At 32.6% G+C, this 9,601-nt stretch overlaps 1 non-coding gene across 1 annotated transcript; it reads left to right on the top strand.

The window, feature by feature from the left end:
- Positions 1-8,513: 8,513 nt before the first annotated feature.
- On the top strand, positions 8,514-8,620 carry LOC126716294 (small nucleolar RNA R71). Its single transcript, XR_007652096.1, has one exon. It is a non-coding gene; the product is annotated as a small nucleolar RNA R71 (small nucleolar RNA).
- Positions 8,621-9,601: the final 981 nt, after the last annotated feature.

The following is a 9,601-nucleotide window of genomic DNA, read 5'->3' as shown; positions in this document are numbered from 1 at the left end:
GACTCATTAAGTATAAAGGAGGAGAGTAGCATACCATCAGACTTAATTACTTAAGTATTAACCAAATTAATCCTAATCTAATTTAATAAAAATTGGTTGTTTTGAAATTAAATAAACTAAGCAAATAATTAAACAAAGCAAAGATGTGATATAATGCAGTAAAAAGATGTAAACAATCAAGAAAAAAGAATTAAGGTTTTGGAATCCACCATGTAAATCATATCAGCATATATTTATGATCGTTAATTTTTCCTAACTACTGCATAATAATCTAGAAATCAATCTTGCTATCATGGAAAATATTCTCTATTTTAAAAATCTAAAGCATGATCTTCTTCGCTTCCTAGGTATAAAATCAAATCATCAATTGTATCCATTGACAAACAAATCACAAGAGATGTCCAATTCTAAAAATCAAATCATTAATTGTATAATTTGACAAATAAATCACAAGAGATATCCAATTTTAAAATCAAGAAATAATAAACCAAGTATTCAATTAATTGAGATAAATCCTAAATTATGAGGAAAACATGATTGACCTCTTATCTATAATCCTGGACAAATAAAAATAGAGAAAGAAATAGTCACAATACTGTCATGGAAAAAAACTATAGATAAGCTAAATGTGGCTGCCTTTATATGCTACATGTTCAGCCCTAGCCTCTATTTTCTTTATATTATTTTGTAAACTGACGTAGAGGTTTTTATACAAGAGAAGCCGCTCCTAATACAAGTCGGATTAGCCTCTTTTCTATTGCTTTGTTTTGCTCCTTTATAATCCATCACATGCGGTTGACCTAAAGCGTTATTAAAATCCCAACGTGTCCCAAAAGTAAGAATGCTTAGGTATGTGTTTCGGTGAAGAAATAATGAGGCCCACGTCAAACATGCAATCAAGCCCACTGTACATGTCTTACTAAAGCAAACTTTTATATTTTCATTTTTTTTTCTTTTGCCCTTCCATGCCTCCTAGGCTCCTTCCTGTCTTTTTTATTCTTCTTTTTCTTTTCTTTGCTTTTCTTTTTCCTTTTACTTCATGCCTTCTAGGTTTTCTCAAGTTGGCTTAGCAATTGACATAGCCCCATTTTGCATATAAAGCCCTTATTACCTATGACACAAAGATAATATATAACAAATCACAAAATAGCATAAAAGTAAAGTTAAATATGTAGATATGAGAGTATTTTATTGTTTATATTTCATGCATATCAAATACTCCAAACCTACATTTTGCTAGTCCTCAAGCAAAACAGATGGAGTAAAACAAAACAAAGAAATTAAAACAAAGAAAAATGAAATCCTAACTAATCCACTTTTGCTGAAAATTTCAATTACATTTAGCATATGTAACAAGCCTTTAAACCACTAGCTTACACTAGTGGACGAGTTATAGTCTCATAAGGGTTTGTAGTGAATATACCCACAAAATTCTTAGAATGAATACTAAAACAAGAAAAACAAAGAAAATCAGACAAAACTAAAACTTTTATTTTATTAGCCTTTTGCAAAGAGGATTAATTCAAGTTCAAAAATACTACAAATGCCAAAGAAATTTCAGATGCCATCAAATCTCAATGTGAGTGAAAAGTGGTAGCCAACCCAAATACAATCTTAGTTTTAGATAAACTTGACTTGTATCTTTATTTGAAAGTTTGCTTCAACTCAAATCTTTCCGGTGTTATCAGTCAACAAATAAAATCATTCTGAAATGGGGTGTAACACTCTCAACAACATATGTGAGCAGAGTAATGTAAGCAAAATCAAGCACCTCACATATAAATCACATGAAAAACACTTAATCAAGAAAGAACAAGTAGTCTCATGAAATGGTGGCAAAAAATATTTATACCATACTTTTTTTTTTTCCAATCATGTCAATATCTGAACTACACAATCTTCAAGATCAAATAAGGACTTTATTAGGACGTAATGTAGGGTAAAAACAAAAGGAGTGAAATAACAATGGGTGAAGTAAATATAAGAAGTGTTTTCAAGATTAGTTGGAATCTCAATTCCTTTTGGTATTTCCATTTAGCATCCTTTTTCCAACTCTTCTTCTTCAAAGCAATATTCCTTCCTTACATTGCACTTCTCAAAATTTGATGACAATTTTTTTTTTGGACATTTTCCCTTTTTTTATTTATTTTTTCTTCTTCTTCTTTGAATTCTTTTTTCTTTCTTCTTTGAATTCTTGCACATCCACAACATTGAAACAAATTAATCAAATTTCTTCTTGAAACACCATGGATAAGGGCTTTAAGAAAGAAAGGCTATTAAAAGGCTCAATGGGTTGACTAGTGATAATGTATCAAGAAAGAAAAAGAAAAACACATATGGCTCAATGTAGACAAAAATGACCTAATCTCATCTCTCAAAGACTAGTATAGTTCATTCAACATCAATGACTTCAAAATATTCAAGTGTGGATAAAAATAAAATTTTTTCTTCTTGGCCAAAAGAAAGAACAATGAGACTATAGCAAGGGAAATATGTTACGCACTTCCAAATGAACTTTAAGATTAGAAAAATTAAATAACCCTCCAAAAAAAATTATAGGCTCAAAATTCATAGGGGTTATAGTCTCCACATTATTATCTTCAAGATTTTCTAATCACTTTTATCCTTCAACAAAAAGTTGTGTCTAAGTGGCTACATGCAAGTGCAATGAATTGAGCATGATAGCAATGAAATTCTTTGTGCAAGAGTAGTATAATGAACTTTAAACATAAACCTCAAGCAAGGCAAATTTTTTTTTTTTTCAACACAACTAAACAAAAAAAAATAAAAAAAAAATAGAAATCCATTAACATCCCCCAAAACCTAAACCAAACATTTTCCTCAATGTTAAAAATGATACTCTCAAATATATGTCTTGAATTAAAGGAGAGCGAAATATTGATATGCAACATGAGAATCAAGTAGAAACAAGTAAGGTAAGGAAAAGGAGGAGATGTACCTGCTCAAGTTGATTGTTATAAATTTTAATTTCTGTCAAATATTAGCTAGAACAAAAGAGAATAAAACTAAACAAGAAAATAAACAAGAAAAATATGATTTTTTTTTCAAAAAAATATCTAACACAATTGGAGGTCAATCCTGATAAACAGGATCATCCAAACCTCAACAACACCATGGAGATAAGCTTTGCAAACTATGAATTGACTAGTCCATTGAGATTGTAACTTACCTAGGTCAAAAACATGTTTAGAAGCTTTAGTAGTCTCTTCCAGTTGAATTCTTTGCATAACCACAGAGAGACTAATACCTTTAATATCAGCAATCATCCAAACTATAACTTCCTTATGCACTTGAAGTACACTTTATCAATTGGTGTTGCCAAAAGTCATCCAACTCTGAAGCTATAATGATAGGTAAGGTCTCCAAAGAACCTAAAAACACATACTTGAGAGTGTTAGATAATGGTTTCAAAACCAAATTTGGTGGTTCTATAATAAATGGGAGTGGGGATGAAGAAAGTGGAAGAGGGACCAATTTTGGTTTCCAGCTGTCGGGGGCGGGTTTTTTTTTTTTTTTTTGTGTGTGTGTGTGTGTGTGTGTGTGTGTGTGTGTGTGTAGCCACATGTCTCCTGTTGGAAGTGTGACTTTGCTAAGCTCGGATTTGTTTTAGGGAGTTCAACCCGGAACTCGACATTGGGCCGCATAGACCAATGGCTTCCGGTGTATTTTTAAGCCTACAAAATAGATGAAGTCCAAAGTCTTAAAGTCATGATAATGGTTGAAATAAATAAATAATATGCTTAGCATGATAGCTTTGATTAAATGGTGAGTTGATACGTTATTATTATGTATATTAAGTTATGTCCAACATTAGAAAATAATTAATTAGGTATCAAATGTCCAATAATGGGATGAGTCCAATAGTCTATATCCAGCTACGGTTTATGGTTCATGTTCAACGTAATAAGGTATGCCTGGCAATGGTCCATGTCCAAATAATATGTGTCCAATGGTAGTTCATTTCCAAAAAATATGTGTCCAATGGTGGTTCATGTCCAAATAATATATGCGCGATGGTGGTAGATCAATTTATTAATATGTATGTTCATTAATGAAGTATTAGTGAGATCATGTTCATTAAATAGTGAGATGATATTAAAATAACTTGCATCCAACGGAAAAATAATTATGAGTTAACATATTCTTAATAATGTAATTTCAAAGATAGAGAAAGTATTGACTTATCTATTGATTTATTAATATGTATGTTCATTAATGAAGTATTAGTGAGATTATGTTTATTAAATAGTGAGATGATATTAAAGTAACTTGCATCCAGCGGTACAATAATAATGAATTAACATGTACTTAATAATGTAATTTCAAAGATGGAGAAAGATTGACTTATCTTCACAATTTGTAGCTCCAACCGTAGAGCAACAGTGGACTTATGACATTTCAGTAGCATGATAAAACGAGTCTAGCGGTACAATATGATATTATGAGTCCTTCGATGGTGACTTCATGATTGAAAGGGAAAAATGGGTGCAACTAGAGGGAGAGAGAGTATGTACAGCCGTGTGCATAGGTTGGTTGAGTTTATCCCCTTTCATCATGCATTTAAATGGCTTTCCCCATGTAATGCTCTTTTAGTTTTTAGTCAAATATGAGTAATGTTGCCTTCCATGAGAATGACTTTTAGTATTATAAGTTTTTTCCTTTTATGAGAAGGGCTTTTAGCATTATAAATATATGTCTTCCATGAGAAAGGACTTTTAGTAATAAGTTCTTGGAAGAGTGTTTGATATGTTTTAAAATGTGTGGAGATGGTAAGAAATATATATATATATATATATATATATATTTTGTGAAATATGCTGTTTGTAATATGTATAAGAATTGTATGTAGATGCTTTGTTAGATATGGATCTTGTATATGTATACTTTGTGAGACATGGAGTTTAAATATATATGAGAAGTATGTATAGGTATTTTGTGAGGAATGTGTTTGTAAAATATATGGAAGTGTAAGATAGATAATATGAAGGTTAAATATAGTAAATACATGAGATTATAGCTACTGCTGGAGTGGTTTTTTGTATTATGTCATGGGTTATGTTGTTTTCTAAGAAGAGAGATTTTGTATGAGAAATAAAGAATGAGATGGAGATGTGTTTTTGGGTAGCAAAATGAAGAAGTTTCAGAATATTTAAGTGTGGGAGAGATGGACAGTGTGTAATGGTGTGGTGTAATAGGTGTGATGTGTTGTTATCTATGAAGAGAGATGAAGAAAGATATGGAGGTCTTTAGAGATATGGCAGCAAAATGAATGGAGTTTCAGAATATTAAAGATGAGAGAGGGATGGATCCCTCTTTGTGTGTAGCTTGGTCCTCTTTATATAGAGCCAAGTATGTAACTAGATTAGAATTAGTTGAAGGGAAATTTAGCAAATAAGGAAAAATCTTTGACAAAGTAAGTGGTTTCATTAGTGGGATTTTGTTTTTTAGCCAAAAGAAGCAAAGTTAGAAACTTAATGGTGCTGTCACAGCTGTTAGCTATCAAATGATGCCATCTGAATAACATCTTTTGTTTGGAGGGAAAATATTTGGCATTAAATTCTTGATTTGGCTAAAAATGGTAAGATAATCTTTATAAGATCCTTCTATTTCTTTGGGTATGACAGAAAGTTGCTGGGATTGTGCATTAATGAGCAAATGATGTCATTTTAGAACATGTGTCAACCTGCTGGAGCTACTGTAACTTCTGCTGGAGCTGTTGCAGTTTTTGCAGAAGTTGTTTGCAATTTTCACTGGAGTTGTTGCAGTTTTTGCAGAAACTATTTCTACAGAAGCTATTTGTAGCTTATGCTGGAGTTGTTTGTGCAGAAGTTGTTTGTAGCTTCTGCTGGAGCTGTTTGCAGCTTCTGCTAGAGCCGCTGTTGCTATTTTTGGCTAAGTTTCCTCTTTTGGAAAATTATATGTTTAGTCCATAAATAATTTTGGTAAGTAATAGACTAGTTGGTTGATATTTGATGAAGTTTTAGAGATGTAATTATGGTCTTTTTGCATTTTAACCAAATCTTGGAGAGTAAGGAGAGCATTTAATGCTAGATATGAGATACTAATATATATTTAGCCATGTGCTTGGAATTGATTTAGATGATAATAATATATTTTATATGAAATGCTATAATTACATTTTTAAACTTATATTATATGATGAACATTAATTTTTATGTAAAGTGCATGGGCAGTTTTATCAGTTTAAGTGTTATGTGATATGAGAGGCTTACCAAATGTTACCTATTGCACACTGACTTGTCAGAGTTTAGGGAATTGGGGAAGACATGCCAAGCAACATGCTTTCCTTTATCAACTTTGAATCACTAGAGCTTTACTGAACATACTTCTTGGCCCTCCAAACCATGACTCCCAAAATTCCCCTGATAAGACTTATAAACTTAGATCATGAGCCAAAAAAATGAGATGATGTGCTATGAGCTTGAACCATGGGCTTTGATGCCTTTTTATGTAAATATGGGCTCTTTTGGGCTTTAGAAGAGATTTTCCCAAAATCTATGATATTGTTGACGTGGTGCGGATCGCCAATGAAATAAAGCCATGTGGTGTGAAAAATTTGTCCTCAACATTAGCTATCAGTACTTAAGAAAGGAACAGAATCCAACAATGCATTAACCTGCTCAATTTATTTTTCAGTATCCAAATTGTAACAAAAAGGGGTCAAACAAGCCTTTAGGGGATCCTCACAACTTGATTATATGAAAGTATCATGGTCTAGACTCTTAATCATTTTAACCTCAAAAATATTCTCATTGTCTAGTACTTGTTTACTTACATGAAAGATATTAAGATCAATAGACATGTTCCCAAAAAAAATCTTCATTACACCACTCTGACAATTGATCAAAGCATTGGATGTGGCTAAGAAAGGGAGACCCAAAAATGACATGGATTTGTATATTGGCATTTAGAGCAGACTCAGTGTCTAACACAACAAAATCAACAAGAAAATGGAATGCATCCACCTTAATCAACACATCCTCAACAATACCTTTAGGGATTTTCACAAACCTATTAGCTAACTAGAGTATCATGGTTATGGGTTTCAGCTCCCCAAACCTAGCTATAAATAAACTGAATAGGGCATTGGGTTCACACTTGCCCCCAAATCTAGCAAAGCTCGCTCAATGAGACGATCCCCAATCTTGCATGAAATTGTAGGAGATCTTGGGTCCTTACATTTCATTGGGTATTCATTCTGAAAGATTGAATTGACTTGCTCTATCAAAAATGCATTTTTAGGGACATTTGTCTTTCTCTTCATTGTCACAAGATCTTTCAGAAAATTGGCATAAGTAGGAATCTACTGTATTGCATCCAGGAATGCAATGTTTATTTGCACTTGCTTAAAAACCTCTAAAATATCTCCAAATTGTGCACTTTTTTGGGGACTGATTAATCTTTGAGGAAATGGGGCTTTAGGAACAAACTTCTTATCAAGAGGGGAATTTAGGTTGCGTTTTCCTTCTTTTCTCTATGTTCATCCTGTGAACTGTGAACTTCTTTTTCCTTTAACACATTGTTTTCATTATCCTCCACCTTTGGCATTTTCACTTGATTTTTAACTTGTCTTTTGGACCTAAGGGTAGTAATAGACTGAACTAATTCATGTGCATGAGTATAACTAGAAGAACCATTGATGGCATACTGCCCTTTTTGGTTAGGAATAGGCTAACTAGGAAATTTTCTTTTTTCCCTCTCTCCAACTTGGGTTGCTAATTGGCCAACTTGATTTTCCAACTTTGAAATAGCTTGAGTATTCAAATAAGTAGAATTTTTCATCTCTTGAATGGCTTGGCTAGTTGATTGCATGAAAGTTTTGAGGGACTCCTTCAAATATGATTGTTTTCTTGGTGGTGATAAACTAAGGAGTTGATTAAGGAATGATAGGATATGCTTGGGTAGGTGGATGAAATTGACTTTGTTGATGCACTTGTTGTCCACCTACATTTGTGGGAGGATGGTTTTGCCTCCAAGAGAAATTAGGATGATTTTGCCAATTTGGATTATATGTCTCTGAAAATGGACTAGCAAGTGACCTTCCATAATTATTTAGTGCACTTGCTTGCTTAGTATAGTATTTAGGGTAACCAGATGTGGAAGGACACATTTGTGTTGTATGCATAGGACTCATACAAATAGAGCATGTTCCACTTTGAACTTGATTGATAGGATTCACTCCTTTACTTAAAGCTAAAACTTCAACCTTACGAGTGAGAATGTCTAACCTAGATTTTATGTTTAAATCTTCACTGATTTCATACAATCCTCCTCTCTTAACTGCTAGGGCAAAACTCTCTCTACGATTGGAAAAACCCCATTGTTGTGAGCTTTCTGATAAATTCTCAAGAAATTTGTATGCCTCATCATCTATAAGACTAAAAAATCCACCACCATTCATGGACTCGATCATGTTATGGTTTGTTTGAGTCAAACCATTATGAAAATATTGTACCAGTCTCCATGTTTCAAAACCATGGTGAGGACACTATAAGATCAAGTCCTTAGATCTCTCCCAACTCTCATAAAATTTCTTTTCTTCATCCTGATAAAAATATGCAATTTCTCTCCTCAAAACATTGGTCTTGGCCATTGGGAAAAATTTAGAGATGAATTTAGTTACCAAAAGTTCCTATGAGGTGATAGATCCAGGTGACAGAGAGTTAAGCCATGCTTTTGCCTTATCCCTCAAGGAAAAAGAGAATAAATACAAGCGAATAGAGACATTGGTGAAGTTCTGGAACTTACAAGTAGTACAAATCTCAAGAAAATCCTTTACATGCATGTAAGGGTCTTCTCTATCTAACCCATGAAAAGTATGATGAAGGTGGATTATTTGTGGCTTCAACTCAAAATGTGTAGCAATGGTTGCAGGCAATACTATATAAGATGGAGGATTAGTGGTTATGGATGAGAACAACTCTGTAAGAGTTTTGAATCATCTCCTGTTTCTCCCATTTTGGAGGGATAATCACAACTAACAAGACATTTGTATTTATCACGCATCCAAGTTCTCATGCACCATGCCCAAAGAAATAATAATATTTTTTTTATTTAAAAAAAATAAATTTTAACTACAACTAGTGGAAGGAAAAATTCAATTAAGACCTAATTTATTTTCCTAAAAAAGTTCTCAAAAATAGCACCAAAAACTTGTTGTGAAATTTTAAAGTACTTGCGAGTGCACGAACTGTACCAAAGTATAGTTTGACAAGAATGAGGTCGAACTTACAGGGACTTGTATGAACATAGGAAAATTAATATAACCTTAACCAAATTAATCTTAATCTAGTTTAATAAAAATTGGTTGTTTTGAAATTAAATAAACAACAAAGCAAAGATGTGATATAAAGCAGTAAAAAGATGTAAATAACCAAGAGAAAGGAATTAAGGTTTTGGAATCCGCCTTATTAATTCATATCAGAATTTATTCATGATCATTAATTTTTCCTTACTACTGCATGATAATCTAGAAATCAATCTTGCTATCACACAAAATATTCTAATTGAAATCTCTATTTTAAAAATCTAAAGCATGCTCTTCTTCGCTTCTTAGGTA

Source organism: Quercus robur, chromosome 2, assembly GCF_932294415.1.
Source record: "Quercus robur chromosome 2, dhQueRobu3.1, whole genome shotgun sequence".
Lineage (NCBI taxonomy): Eukaryota > Viridiplantae > Streptophyta > Magnoliopsida > Fagales > Fagaceae > Quercus > Quercus robur.
Note: the sequence above shows the minus strand (reverse complement) of the source record. Positions and strands in the feature narration are given on the sequence as shown.